A 15,797-nucleotide genomic window follows, 5' to 3' on the forward strand; every position below is an offset into this window, starting at 1 on the left:
ATATTTGGCTCAACATATTTTGTTACAATATTAAAAAAGAAGAAATCATTTGTTTAATTAGTACTATTAAGTCAATATATCTGCCTTTTATATATTTAATAAGCAATTTGAGAAATATTTGGAATATGTGGAGATAATGAAATTATTGTGCTGGGGAATAATTCACCATCAAAGCAGAAGCATGGGATCAAACACACATGCGCGCATACACACACACACACACCCCATTAATCCAAGATGTGTTTATGTAATGTTAGTGTTCTTTGGTAAACAATTTTTGTTTAATCATAGAAATAACAAATATTTTAGTTATAGTACACAGAAGGCGACTAAGTATCTTGCAACTGATTTAGGGGTGGTATTTTTAAAAATTTAAGTTCTAAGTTAAATCCTTTAAACTATTAGGTAACTTCAATTTTTTCACATACTTTGAATTTGAATGTAGGTACTGGAATTAATTCCATGTTAAAGGAAAAATATGCATTTAATTAAGAAAACATCATTTTCACAGGGGCAGCTGTATTGCTGTAATTTTGAATGAAAGAAAAGGTAGATAACAAATAAATAAGATGGTGTCTTCACTTCAGAAGCTTTCTTCTTAAACATGTGCTGTACTAATTCATATTAGTCTAATATGAAGAGTCATTTTTAAGTTGTAATTGGAAGACTCTTTTACTTTGTTCTAGGTGGGTTTTAAAACTATTTTTTTAGAGTTAAAAAAGCAAAGCTCAAGTGAGAACCAGGATTTCCCTTGTGTTTTTTCTCTCCCCCTGAATAAGTTGTTTTCTGTATCTTAGGTTTGGGTAAATAAACGCCTCTTCCAGGTAAAATGGAAAGTTTAGGATTGCTATCATAGAGAACAAAACCGTGACTATCGGGTCCCACTAAATAATGTCCCTGCATTTCCTGCAGTGTCAGATGGAGCTTTAAAGAAGTGGTAAGATGTAACATCATTCAAAAAGTTCAAGTTTTTAAATAGAACAAATAGGCCATAAATAGAAGGAATACCAGTTATCTTTAGAACTGATTTTGATTATGAGATGGTTTTTCTTAATAAAATACATTTGTAGAACAAACAAGTCACACTGTTAATTAGTAGGGTGACTCATAAGTAGGGCTGAGACTTGGTCTCCATGGTGCATGGTGGAGAATGTGTGTACGTAGCCCCTAAGAGCGAGGCATAGGTGCACTCCAGAACTATTTTAAAGCTAGTCTTTTGCGAGATAGATTAGGATTTATCCTTTTGCCCTCTTCTCTGGCTTCTGTGGGCCTCCTCAGATGTTGTTTACACAGAGGGTCATCTTTCTGGAAAATCCATGGAACACACTGATTAATGAGTCACAGAAGCAGTTAGCTTTGTAATTCTGAGAGTTATTGGCAAGAGGCCACGTATTTTCCTAAGGTACAAGAGGAAGGTCAAGAATGAAATAAATTAGCCTATGCTTGCTCAGAGGAGTTTTTACCTCCACAAAACTAGTGTCTTATTACTGATACACTTTGAGAAATGGGGTACGGCAGATTTCAGGGCCTTTCTTTGGCTTGCCCTGAGGATAACATTTTAAGACTTTCTCTGGACCAAAGAATAGGGATTCATGAATCTTGGCTAACGTTATTGTTTTAATAAGCCTGTCCACTATAGTTAATCAATGAGAGATGTCATGATATTCATTTCCATACATTATGAGATCAGATGCCTTCTTTTTTTATTTTTTTAATTTATCATTTATTTTTGCTTCGTTGCTGGGCACGCACTTTCTCTAGTTGTGGCGAGCAGGGGCTGTTCTTCGTGGCGGTGCATGGGCTTCTCATTGCAGAGCCTTCTCTTGCTGCGGAGCACGGGCTCTAGGCACGTGGGCTTCAGTAGTTGTGGCACACGGGCTCAGTAGTTGTGGCTCGCGGGCTCTAGAGCACAGACTCAGTTGTTGTGGCACAGGGGCTTAGTTGCTCCGTGGCATGTGGGATCTTCCCGGACCAGGGCTCGAATCCGTGTCCCCTGCATTGGCAGGCGGATTCTTAACCACTGTGCCACCAAGGAAGTCCCAAGATCAGATGCCTTCTGAAACTTATTTGTTGATAGAATAAGATGTAATTTTTGTACTTAAAATGTTTCACAGAATATACAGAAAACATGTATCTTAGGAAAATCTTTGCATTCTTCTTAGTGAGCTGATAACTTTGAACTCAAGATTAATTTGTGTGGAAATGTAAAAGATTTATCTGTGGAAAAACTCGAGTGAAATTGTGTCTGAAAAGAGTGTTATTTAAAGACTACAGTATCTCGATTTAGAGTTTAAAAATACAATTTAAGTTTGATTTGACAACTTTTAGCCAATGCTCTTAAAGTGTCCCTTCCATAAATTACCCTATCATTTGCCAAATAGTTGCCATTTATAGATCAATAAAAGTCCAGAGAGGTTAGGTAACTTGTCAAAATAACACAGCAAGCAGCAGAATCAGAAGATTCAAGGCTTTAATTTCTAGTCTTTTGCTCTAAGACAATTAGCTAGTTCTCCCTCGAGTTCAGCACAAGACAATTTAAACAGGCTTCCAGGTGCACTTTGTAAAAGGGACAGTTGTCTGGCCTGGATGAATCTGTGCTTTTTTTCTTTTTTTTTTTGGATCGTACTTTTTATAGAAAATGTCTGGTTTTGGCTAAACTGTTTATGTCACTCTTTATCTAAGAAGGAATTTAAAACTCAGCTGAGGAATGGGTGAATGAAACACATCTGTAAAGTTGATTTTCTGAATGAGAGAAAAAATGAAAGAAACTTCTTCTACATTTTGAAAAGATAGCTCTCAGAACATTATGCCAGTGTACCTGTTTATTCATTTGACTCAGAAGTTTCTTCCTTGAGAGCACCTAATGTCGATATATAATTAGATTTGCCCTTAAGGTTCGAGTCCAGTTTAAGAATTTGTGGAATTAGCTTATCATTTTGGAGAAAATGTTCTTATTAACTATTCTGCACCTATTTCTCTTTGTGAAAAATCCTTCTTTTAGGCTAGAATAAGTAACAAGAAGCTAAGGCTTGTAGCTAATTGTCTAGAATACAGGATTAGAAATCCAGTTCTGACAGAAGCCAAATGAGTTACACTGAATTTGGCACAGGGTGTAAAAGAAACTGGTCTCTGTTAATGACATGTTCTTGTTCATAAACAGGTGTTTGCCCAAGGGGAGTATACTTGCACTTCTTTGCAAATGTTATGGAAGAGTGATTCACTGGAATAGTTGAACATTTCTCAATTTCACACCCTGAAGATGTTATGGCAATTCTTTTAGTGCTCTGAGTTCAGTGAGCTTTCGCTAGCAGCGGAAGAGATGGGATTCCACTAACTGTAACACCCTCCTTATTTGGTGTTTCTGAGTTTAACCGAAAGGCTGTTGTCCCTGTTCTTAATTAAATTGCTCTTCAACCCAGTGTCTTTGAAAGACAGCTTTTGTGAAGTGTGTCAAGCACTAGGGCTTTTCTCTTTTCTGCCATGAAGCTTTTTAGCAGCAGTGGGAATGAAGTTAGGGGATCAGGAGTATAGCACTAAAATAGTCATTAAAAAGGCCTTGCTGCTGATTGCTGAGGGGGAAAGAAGAGGAGAAATGTTAAAGAAGAAAAAACAAACCCCTTTCCCCCAAGATCCCTCTTCTTGTTGCTATATTGGCTCTTTACACCAGCCAGAATCTCACAGCATTATTTAATCAGTGTGTTTAACTATCAAGTTTTATTTAGTTCATCATTTTGAAAGTTTCTCTAGAGCATGGTTCTCAATGTGGGGAGGAGATTTTGCTCCCTTCCCACCCCCCAACCCCCAAGACATTTGACACATTTTTTTAAACATCTTTATTGGAATATAATTGCTTTACAATGGTGTGTTTCTGCTGTATAACAAAGTGAATCAGCTATACATATATCCCCATATCTCTTCCCTCTTGCATCTCCCTCCCACCCTCCCTATCCCACCCCTCTAGGTCGACACAAAGCACCGAGCTGATCTCCCTGTGCTATGTGGCTGCTTCCCACTAACATCTATTTTACATTTGGTAGTGTATATAAGTCCATGCCACTCTCTCACTTTGTCCCAGCTTACCCTTCCCCCTCCCCGTGTCCTCAAGCCCATTCTCTACGTCTGTGTCTTTATTCCTGTTCTGCCCCTAGGTTCTTCAGAACCATTTTTGTTTTTTTTAAGATTCCATACATCTGTGTTAGCATACGGTATTTGTTTTTCTCTTTCTGACTTACTTCACTCTGTATGACAGACTCTAGGTCTATCCACCTCACTACAGATAACTCAATTTTGTTTCTTTTTGTGGCTGAGTCATATTCCATTGTATATACGTGCCACATCTTCTTTATCCATCCATCTGTCGATGGACACTTAGGTTGCTTCTATGACCTGGCTATTGTAAATAGTGCCGCAATGAACCTTGTGTTACATGACTCTTTTTGAATTATGGTTTTCTCAGGGTATATGCCCAGTAGTGGGATTGCTGGGTCATATGGTAGTTCTATTTTTAGTTTTCTAAGGAACCTCCATACTGTTCTCCATAGTGGCTGTATCAATTTACATTCCCACCAATAGTGCAAGAGGGTTCCCTTTTCTCCACACCCTCTCCAGATTTATTGTTTGTAGATTTTTTGATGATGGCCATTCTGACTGGGGGCACATTTTTGATTGTCACAGTTGGAGAGGAGGGGATAATGCTATTGGCGTCTAGTGAGTAGAGGCCAGGGATGCTGCTAAACTTTCCTTCAGTGTGCAGGACAGTCCCCCATAGAAGCACGGGCCCAAGATGTCAATAGTGCTGACAATGAGAAACTCTACTCTAGATGAAGAAATTAAAGGGCTTTTGAAAGAACTGGCCTGTCTCTGCAAATTCATAGCCAGTTTGTGCAAGCAAATATTCAAAATATCCCGGTCCAGATAGTAAAGGCATTGAGCTGTTTTTGTTTTTGTTTTCAGCACTGCCTTACTTCCTGACACTGGAAGATGTTCCAGGCTCATCTTGTGTATTTCCTACCCTAGCCCTGGAATCAGTTATTTCTCCAAGGAGGCTGTGTTCTTTTATTGGACAGTAGTAGTATTAGAAACCACAGTCTGTGTGCTGAGTGTGTTCGTTGGCAGCGGAGTTTTAAACTCCATAATCTAAACTTTGTTTATTCATTGGGTCATTTTTTAAGCCTTGTTCTTTACCATATACATGGGTGTACTTTAAAAATACTTTTCTTAAAAAATTTTTTTTTCTGATGTTTGAGCTTATGTAGAACATTCAAATTACCCAGGTAATACTGAAATTTGAAATGACAGTTTTATAAAAAATAAAAGCTCTAATAATACGATTTGTAAAGTATATTTCTTCTTTTATAACACAATGATGGCATCTGTTGCTTTAAGTCAACTTTTGTTATTGAACACTTACCACATATAGTTTTATTCAGTTTTATTTCATAGCCTCCTATGAAATAGGAGGTTGGAAGGTGCTTAGTCCTGCCCTCTCTACATACGGATAATTTGTTCTGAAGTGTGTAAGAATCTGCATAATGGTGAACCTTGCTATAAGAGTTCTATTATGATTAAGTTAAATTTATTTGATAGTCTTTAGTCTTTTGTTAGTCAGTGTTCATATCTCTGTGGAAATTTAAGGTTTAATTTCTCCTAAGATGATTTCCAAAATTTCCTGGCTTTACCTTTAACTGCTTTGCTTATTTTAAAAAACTGTCTTCTATACGCATGATTGATCTACATTACTTGTCAGGGTTTTCTCTTTACGTGTCACCACTGACTTTTAAAACATTTCACATACAAGTAAAACAAAACAATGCAGTGATTTTTTTCACACTTCTGTGTACATATAAAGAAAAATACAAACAAAATAAATTGTTTAAGATATTTTTAAAACTTTTTCACATTCAGGGTCTGTTTGGGACCACTTTTAAACTTAGAGTTGTGAATATCTGTATTTTTCCAAACATTATTATCCTCAGTGTTATCAGAAATTTTGGTGATATAGCATTGTTAAAGAATGATTTGAGATGAAATTCACATAATATAAAATTAACCATTTTAAAGTGAACAATTCATTGGGATTTAGTATATTCAGAATGTTGTGTAACTGTCATTGCTACCTAATGCCCCCAAATTTCTATCACTCCAAAGTAAAACCCCTTACCCATTAAGGCATTTCTTTCATTTTACCTTCCCTCTAGCTTCTGGTAACCGCTAATCTAAGTTCAGTCTCTGTGGATTTATCTGTTCTGGATATCTCATATAGATGTGATCATACAATATGTGACATTTTGTGTCTGGCTTCTTTCACTTAGCATAATATTTTGGAGGTTCATTCACATTGTAGCATGTATTAGTACTTTGTTCCTTTTTATGAGTAATATTCCATTGTGTGGGTGTATCAATTTGTTTATCCATTCATTTGTTAATGGACACGGGTTGTTTTTAACCTTTTGGCTATTCTGAAGAGTGTTGCTGTGAACATGTATATATATGTACTTGTTTCATTACCTGTTTTCAGTTCTTTGGGGCATGTATCTAGGAGTGGGATTATGGGATCATATAGTAATTCTGTGTTTAACTTTTGAGGAACCATCAGACTGTTTTCCACAGTAGTGGAATGATTTTTAAAAATATTCTTTATGTCTGTTATCTAAATCAAAATACTCTATTTGGAAGTATACTCTCTTCAGTGCTTTGATTTTGTTCTTAAAAAGTAAATTAACATATCCACTGCTTTTTCCAAAGCTACTTAAGAAAATCTTTGGAAAATTCCCATGTTCCTCTCAGGTGAGTTTGTAAGACTCTCAGAAAAAGATTCAGGGCTTTTAATTTCTAGTCTTCTGCTCTAAGACAAGTAGCTAGCTCTCCCCTGAGCTTAGGGTAAGCCAATTTAAATGTCCAAACACAGAATCTGCTTTCCATGTGACTTGATAAAAAGCAAAACAAAAACAAACAAGAATTATACTGGGTGTTCAATGACCTTTTATATATTTAAGGAGACAATAAGTATTTTGTTTAGATCTGCATTTTAAGATGTATCCATGGAATAGAATGCTAATTTTTTCTTCTTTGCCATATTGGCTAGAATTTTAAAGATTTGCCTAAAAAGATATTCTTTTGCATTGGACTCTTGTAACTTCATACAGCATATGTTTTTTACCAAGTGGATTCAGAAATAGTGTGTACATTCCATGGTCTTTATTACTGGCAACTAATAGTTTATATTGTTTTCTAAGCACTTCATTTATATGAGCTTTTTATTTCCAAAGACACAGAAAGGGAGCCAGGGATCCTATGTTAGCTCTCTCATGCCCTTAAATGAGTCAGAACAGTACTGGTTTATTACAGATGCTTGATAAATACTTGCTGAACTGAATTGATGGTAAATTCTCCAGACAGGAGACTCCATGAATGTAGGAAGCGCATCTGTCTGATTCATGGGAGTACTGCCAGCACCTAACACTGTCTCTTCCACATAATAAATATTTATTGAATGAGTGAGCACACCAACTCCAATGTATAACATAAATATTTTCTACATGGTGATGAACGGCAGTTTTCTGAAGCTAATTCTTCCTATATCAAAGGTCATTTTAATTTTATTTCTCTATTTGGTATTTTTATGATATTCAAACATGAAGATACGTAGTTTTTCCTTGAGATACATACACTAGGTTAATTGTTAAGTAATAAAAGTCAATCTAAATTTAAAATGTTAACTAGTTTGATTACACAAGAACATTTTATTGAGATTAATACTTGGTTATTTGTTTGCTTCTCTTATTGAGAAATGCTTTTATTATATTAAATAAAATATTCTAAATTTATATCCATAATTGTGGCTTTTATATCCCAGATGTGTTTTGCATTTACAGTCAATCAAATCTTTTCTTGCAATCATTTCCTTAATTAAGGAAATATGTAAAATTTTTTGACGAGAAATAGAATGTCATTGTAGGAAATGAAGTAATATATGTAGTTTCCCTCACGGCACTGGAAGATGGCACAAAGTAAATTCAACTCCAAGTTGCCACAATTATTAGGTAACAGATATATCTCCTATGGATGGCTACACTTAACTGAAAACACTGTGGAATTAGGAACTATTGGAGGTATATCCTCGGGGCTGACAGTACAAATTATTACAGTATATTGACTTGGAAAATTGGAGTAGTTCAATTTGAAACTATGAAAGCTTAAAGTACTGTTCACATTATTTCTGGCAGTGACAGAAAAGTGGTGGTGAGTTCTTCTTGTCTTTAAACTTTAGAATAAAATCTGTGCTTAGGCAAATACTTATGGAAAAATATTTAAGGATTCCAAGTGAGTTCTTTAAAACCTATTCCATACAAATGAAGATATTACCTGGAACAAGTCAGAATGAAGTTACCCAGGAAAAGTGAAAGGACATGTCTGAAATGGCAGCTCCTTGCACAGTGGAATTGCTCTGTGGATTTGATTCAAGAAACACCCATGAAGCCCATGCTCTGTCCACTTTCTAAAAAATGTTTTTTTAATTAGGAAACATTTAAAGAAAGTCTGAGTGAGTAGATCAACTAAAAAGTCATTTTGCATTTAAACCTTCTTGGGATTTAGAAATGTAAGGGAAAGCCAGGAGAAAATGGGAGATAGAAGCGGGTACGCTTATGTGTGATGTGCACAACAGGAGGCCTTGGGCCATCCCCAGGCCTGGGGAGCTTGAGGGTCTGCATAAGGAATAATGGATTTGTAGTTTGTCTGGATTTACCAATATTTCTTAAAGGGAGTAGTGTGCCCAGGCTTCCTTTGTGTTTAGTTGTCGCTGGCCAGAGGCTATGTTGTTCAGCTGAACAGTCAGTCAATAAACAGAACCAAACCAAACTGGTTGCTTGGAGTCATATAGACCAAAACACAGTTGTGCAAAGGCTTAGATTTTTCCCTTTTCAACCAATTGTGCTGGCATTGTATATTCAGAAGTGAAATAGCAAAGGGAGTTTTTAGATTAACTTTCTGACATGGAGCTGCCTCTATCTTCCTCTGTAGATCCAGTTTCAGTTAGGGACCTTGTGAGAGAAAAAAATAGTTGTGTTGTTTGGAGCAGTGGGTGAAATGGGTTCCAAAGTTTTCCTTGTTATAATGATCCCTTCCAGTTCTAAAAATTCTGAGACTCTAGACTGTGAGTTTACATTGTATTTCTGGGAGCTGTGATATGCTCTTACCATTGTTCTTAATCTTTTATTTTTATTTGAAGTAAAGTTAATCAAATTCCTCTACCCTGGAACAAGCTTCAGCTAGTAAAATGGGGCTATTGCAGCCAGATATAAACAAAGTTAAAATAATGGTTTTCAAGTATTTTAGGCTTTTAAGCTATTTTGTTAGCCAAAGCAGAAGAGCCTAATTTATATAGAATGAGACCCATCAAATATTATACAAATATAAAGGTGTTTGATTCACTTTTGGAGAGATTAAACTTAAAATTTTCATCTCCCTATAAACCCAGAGTTGACATTTATATTTTATATGGGTATGGGAAAACTTTTAAATTGTTTGTTGTTCAATAAGTTGACAAATCTTATGGCATAATATTCTCAAGTATTTTTAGATGCGCTGATGCTTAAATATACTTCATGTTTTTAAATGACAATTCTTATTGTTTTGTTAAATTAAAATTATATTTGGATATAATATATCCAAATTTGTATAATGTCTCATGGAACTCAGTCTATAAATGTGGCTATCTGCTTTGGCTAATAGAATTGCGTATAAACCTAAAATAATTGAAAACATGACTTTAGCTTTGTTTAACTAGACACAGACATCATTATCAGAAAAGCTAGGTCAAGATAAAACAAAAATGAACCTCATGACAATGAGGGGACTATTCTTCAGACAGCCTGGGATTATGTAAAAAGATGAGGTGTAGATTGGAAGATTGAGAATTATTTCCTGCTTTTCCACTTACTCCCTGACTCAGTTTCCTCTTCTGTAAAATAAGAATATGTTTCTTTCATAGTAGATAGAATGGAAATAATAAAATGTAATAGATATAAAACCAAAAAATTTCTTTATAATTCTGTAGAGTTTTTGTGGGGGGAGTGAGGAATATTTTTCTTGAACTTCATTTTTTTCCCCAGAACTTTTTAAAGGTCTCCATTTAGACGATCTGTTTGAAAATATAATCACGTCTGTTTGATAATTTTTTTCCACATTGGAACATAGGAGGATATATTAATATCTTTCAGGTTGTTCTGATAGATCATGAATGTGGAGTGCTAGTGTTTTCATTCTCAGTTTTTATATTATATATATGATAATATTTAATATTATAAAGCATATTCACCAGTTCTTGTTTAATTTTATTTAATTCTCATAATGAGCCCATTACATAGCTGTTATGAGCGTATTTTACAGGTGAGGAACCTGAGGCTTAGAAACTTATTCTGACTCACTTTCTCTGCCAATCCGAGCTGTCACTGAGACGGATGGTATGTGTCAGTTGGTCAGACTTTATAATTATGTTGTTCTTTTAGAGCTGGCAAAAGCCAGTTCTTCCATAAAAGCCAGAGCTTTTGTTTCTTCGTAACTTGGTGGCAGGTCCATGTAGAGATGGAGATCTGTGGTTATTGCCTGTAATTTTGCTTCAGAGGTAATACTTTTGGTACCAGAAGGGCTAAATCTGTATTCATACATAAAAAAAAAAAAAGTATGAATGGTTCTGGTTTCTTCAGCTTTTTACCGTTAATGCTTCCATGAAGCATATTCATTTTATGATCCTTATGAGGACCATTCCCAGCGCAATTCTCACGGTGGGGTGTGGGTGACGTGGAATAGACCCTGAACAAGTGAACAGTGCACTTGCAGAGGAAGGCCAGCAGGGGGAAACATGAATGCTATTGTCCTAAAAGTACTCCATTAACAAAGTGAAGGATAGTTCCTTTTTTGGCTCTCTCATATTGAAAAGATAAAATGAACACTCTATAAGCATTAGTTAATTTCAGGATACTCGTACTCCATCCAAAATGATGTTTTGAATTATAAATCTCTTTCTGGGACCTATCTGGGTTTGAATTCTGGCCCTCACCAGCTTTGTATTCCTGAGCACGTTACTGCTGTATCTTAGTTTCTTTGTATGTAAAATGGGGTAATAAGAACCTCACCTCGGGACTTCGATGGTGGTCCAGTGGTTAAGAATCCGCTTTCCAATGCAGGGGACGCAGGTTCCATCCCTGGTCAGGGAACTAAGATCCCACATGCTGTGGGGCAACTAAGCCCGTGTGCTCTAGAGCCTGCACGCTACAATTGTAGAGAGGCCAGCACACGGCAACGAAGATCCCGCATGCTGCGACTAAGACCTGATGCAGCCAAATAAATAAATATATTTTAAAAGTTCTTCCTTTAAAAAAAAGAACCTCACATTTAGTACATGGTACATACTAAATGCTCAATAAACGTTAGCTGCTATCAATATTATCATTATTACTTTTCCCTGCTTTGTTGCTTACAGTTAACTGGAGTGAAAGTAATGCTTTCACTAAATACCCCTTCTAACCATGAAAATAGCAATTTCATTTCTTACTATATTTGATGAACTACAAAAATAAATCAAGAAAGATTGTTTTATTAGGAATAATCATTGTCATGAAAGACACTAATTGATTACTAGATAGAAGAATAAGAATCATGACATCACATTTGACATCCTTAAAAATTAAAAAAAAAAAAAGACTAAAAAAGAAGGATAAATAGCAGTTAAAGAAGAGCAAGAGTAATTTTGTAACCAGGAAGAAATGGGACAATGTCACATGTTGATCAAGTGTAAGTCGGAAAAGTCATACAAGCAGGCATCCAAGCCCAGGGAGCACAAACTTGGCCCAGGGGATATGTCTTGGACATGGGCCTATCAGATTCTCTGCTTTAGTGTGGAAAGCTTGGGGTGGAGGGTATCAGCTGAGCTCCTCTGGTACAGCTTCCCAGATCTCAGGACACCTCCTTCCAGCCCCTTACTCTCTCTCCCTTATTATGACAACTGAACAACTCATTATGAAACTAATGAATAGCAACTATTCAATTAAGAGATTATGGTTACCTTTTTAGTGGAGGTGGAAGCTGTGACTGAAGATGGCCTAAAGACATTTGCTGCATGCATCCTTAGAGATGGGGGTGGAGGGATGGGAGGGGCTTGATTCTGACAAGATGGTTTTCCAGGGAGCATTCTATGCATATCTCTAGGTTGTCTGCTGGCTTAGTGACTTGAACAGCAAAACACTGCCTTACATTCCAGTTTGTTTACTAGATCCAGAATTATATACAGTCTTCTGTGTTTTTATCACCTTCCAGCTCTATTTAAAAATCATTAGAGAGCCCAGATTCTGTGTTAAATTTCTCTTGTATCTTCTTTGGGGCTGGACAAGATCATTAACTTTAATTCATTCTTGTTTTCCTATTCCTAGTTTACACAAGTAAGTCTACCCATTCATCTGTATATTTTTTTTGCATTTTGGCACCGTTGTGTGACCCTTTCTTTTTCAGATGTCCTTTATCACTGATCCAGTTGTGCTGTGGAACAAACCCCTAGCCCAGCCCCACCTTTATAATTGTCTTATAACTATTAGTACTCTTGATATAATGTGTTAATTTTCTGTCTTAACTTAGGGTTTATAATGGAATTTTCCTACATAAATGAAAGGATCTTGCTGGAGTAGTGGTTTAAAAGCCAAATTCTTCATTCAGAATTTATCTTCTCTCCTTTCTTGTTTCTTTCACTTTTAATCATGACTCTTGTCTATCTTCATTTCTTTTTTTTGGGGGGGGGGGTACGCGGACCTCTCACTGTTGTGGCCTCTCCCGTTGCAGAGCACAGGCTCCGGACGCGCAGGCTCAGCGGCCATGGCTCACGGGCCCAGCCGCTCCGCGGCATGTGGGATCTTCCCGGACCGGGGCACGAACCCGTGTCCCCTGCATCGGCAGGCGGACTCTCAACCATTGCGCCACCAGGGAAGCCCTGTCTTCATTTTTGCTAAAATATTGATCATTTATTATACTGGCTGAAGACATTTTACTGGTGTCTTTGAACTTATTACAGGCCACATGGGTAACAGAATCCATTAGCAGCCTTTTGCCATCTAATTTGCATCAAATTATACCAGTGTTAAGTCTGTAGGAATTTAATATAACCTTTAGCGATTTTGATATTTCTGACTTCTGTTGACACAGAACAATAGCTGTGGACTTTATGATACTACAGATCTTTCTCCCATCCTGAACAACTATTATGATTCTTTAAATTTTTGGATCACATTGAAAATTCTGTCTTAGACTAGACTCACCATGTTTAATCCCCAAAGCTATCCTCTTCCCAAATCTATTCATCTCTTATAGATCCTAAATTTAGGCCCAGCTGCCAGGAAATTTGCTCTGTTCTCCGTTATTTTAGCAATGAAAGGTAGTTCAGTCAACAGAATGAATTTAATCTGTTCAAGATATTAAGCTGGACTTCGATTTTGGGGGTTCTTTTGCATACATACAAGCAAACAACAGAACACACATTGCACATAACATTGTATCATCCTTAGGTGATAGAAATTACATTGAAAAACCAGAATCAGCAATGAATAAATAGATATTTCTTGTGCTGAAAGATAATAAATGATGTGGATCTTTTAATGTGCAGAAACTCTAATAGATTCTGAGTAGTCAGTGTACCTAAGTGAAACAGTGGTTGAAAAGAGAAAATGTGACAGCTTCTGTTAATGGGAAGGAGGAAGCAAACCAGTCCTGAGGCTGAAATGTAAATATGTGATTACCTCATTGAGTTGTCCATATCCCTGGCTAAAGAATACATGGTCACCTTGAAAAAGATTGCGTCCATTACTTTGCTGATAATTGATCAAACCTTAGACATAATAGTCTGTGATCTAAGTGTTCAAGGGATTATTCATTTTTAGGGAAAAATGTAGCTACAGGAAGATGCATGTGTTTTTTCACTCTGATGTTATAGAAAATAGTGGGAAGAGGAAGTTGAAAAGAGGGCAGTCAGAGAGTGGATAAAATAGCTAGGTGTTGCAGGAAAGAAAAAAAAAGACTCTTAGCATTAACGGGGGCAGTGCAGACATAGTGAGTTGACTCAAGTTGTTTCAAGCCCAGATATCTTTCAGTACTTTCTGAAAACTGTTTAATAGATTCATTTCACTATGAAGGCGGACCCCATCAAACAGTGATAAATTCTTCATTTCTGATCTAAATTTAGAAACCACTCTTTTGGAGGTTGTACTAATAACCACTTATCACAGAGGAGTAGATTAACTGTGCATTGGTAAGTAGTGTCAGACTGATCAACACCCCTTCTAGTGATTCATTGGTGGAATCTGAGTCAAAATAGAGGGACTGGTGAATGCATTCTTTTCAAAACTATCTTAGTACACGTTTCTCTTCTTAGCTACAGAAGAAAAACAATATGAGTTACAATTTACAGAATCTCAGACAAGGGCAGTCTATCTTATGTTGCATTCCATTTGGTACAGACCTGTGGAGTGGTCAGTGGAGTCAGTGTGTGCAGACATCCCTGCACGTTTTTGGATAACAAGATCTTGGACTATATTTTAAAGCCTGCTTTCCAATCAACATCAATTTTATTTGGCTAAATAACTTTGATATGTAGTGTATCACATATCACAAAGCTCCTATCTCTTAACAGACAGGAGGAATATCATTACTAAATTAGATGGGGAATAATAGAGAAATTACTAAGAGGGGGAAGATGTTTTCTCAGCTAAGATGCAAAATGAAACAGTTAACAAAATGGGAAATTATCTTGAGGGTTAAATGAACTACGAAAAATGTGAAGTCTATTTGAAACCCTTTTAATTTTTGCAAAACTAAGCAAAACCAAAAGAGTAACTTCTTTGGACCAGGCACCTTACCCCACAACTTTCCCAGCTGTTAAAAAAGAATAAAGAAAAGAAAAGCTGCTTAGACCTCAGTGGTTCCAGAAAGCATGTAACCCTGGTTTGTAACTCAGAGTGCCTTAGGGTTTGACTTTGCTTCCGTTTTTCCTTATTGTGTGCCCTTGAACAAACCAGCTGGCTATGTTGTCTTGATTTTCTTACAGTAATATCTTCTTTTTCCCAAGAGTATATACTTGTGAGCACATTTAAGGAGCCTTTGTTTTAATTACTATAACTAGCAGGTGTCCGTGTGTTAGATTGGATTAGTTCTGAGAGAGCCTTTGTGAACTTGGAATTAGAATGTAAGCTCCTTGGGGCTTCCCTGGTGGAACGGTGGTTAAGAATCTGCCTGCCAATGCAGGGAACATGGGTTTGATTCTTGGTCTGGGAAGATCCCACATGCTGCAGAGCAACTAAGCCTGTGCGCCACAACTACTGAGCCTGCGTTCTAGAGCCCTCGAGCCACAACTACTGAGCCCGCGTGCCTAGAGCCTGTGCTTCGCAACAAGAGAAGCCACAGTAATGAGAAGCCTGCACACCACAAGGAAGAGTAGCTGCCGCTCACCACAACTAGAGAAAAGCCCGTGCGCAGCAACGAAGACCCAACGCAGCCAAAAAAAAAGAACGTAAGCTCCTTGAGGATCAGAGGCTACATATTACTCATCCTTGGAACTGAGGGCCTACCTAGCACAATGCCAGGGGCCATGGCGCTCTCAAGAAATGCTTATTTTGCTAAACCAAACTGTGGTGTTACTTTGCTTTTTCATAACAGTATAGAATTACATGATTTTCCCCCCAGAATTTCACATTTATTTTAGTATTAGCTTCCTAAATGTTTGTAAACAGTGAATACCAGCATACTTTTTCTCAGATAAA

At 36.9% G+C, this 15,797-nt stretch overlaps 1 protein-coding gene across 6 annotated transcripts in view; it reads left to right on the forward strand.

Moving 5' to 3' along the window:
* The window catches only part of BBS9 (Bardet-Biedl syndrome 9), a 477,322-nt gene that overhangs the window by 325,788 nt on the left and 135,737 nt on the right, over positions 1 to 15,797 (forward strand). The window lies entirely within an intron of this gene.

The sequence above is a fragment of the Phocoena phocoena genome, chromosome 9, assembly GCF_963924675.1.
Source record: "Phocoena phocoena chromosome 9, mPhoPho1.1, whole genome shotgun sequence".
NCBI classification, from domain to species: Eukaryota; Metazoa; Chordata; class Mammalia; order Artiodactyla; family Phocoenidae; genus Phocoena; species Phocoena phocoena.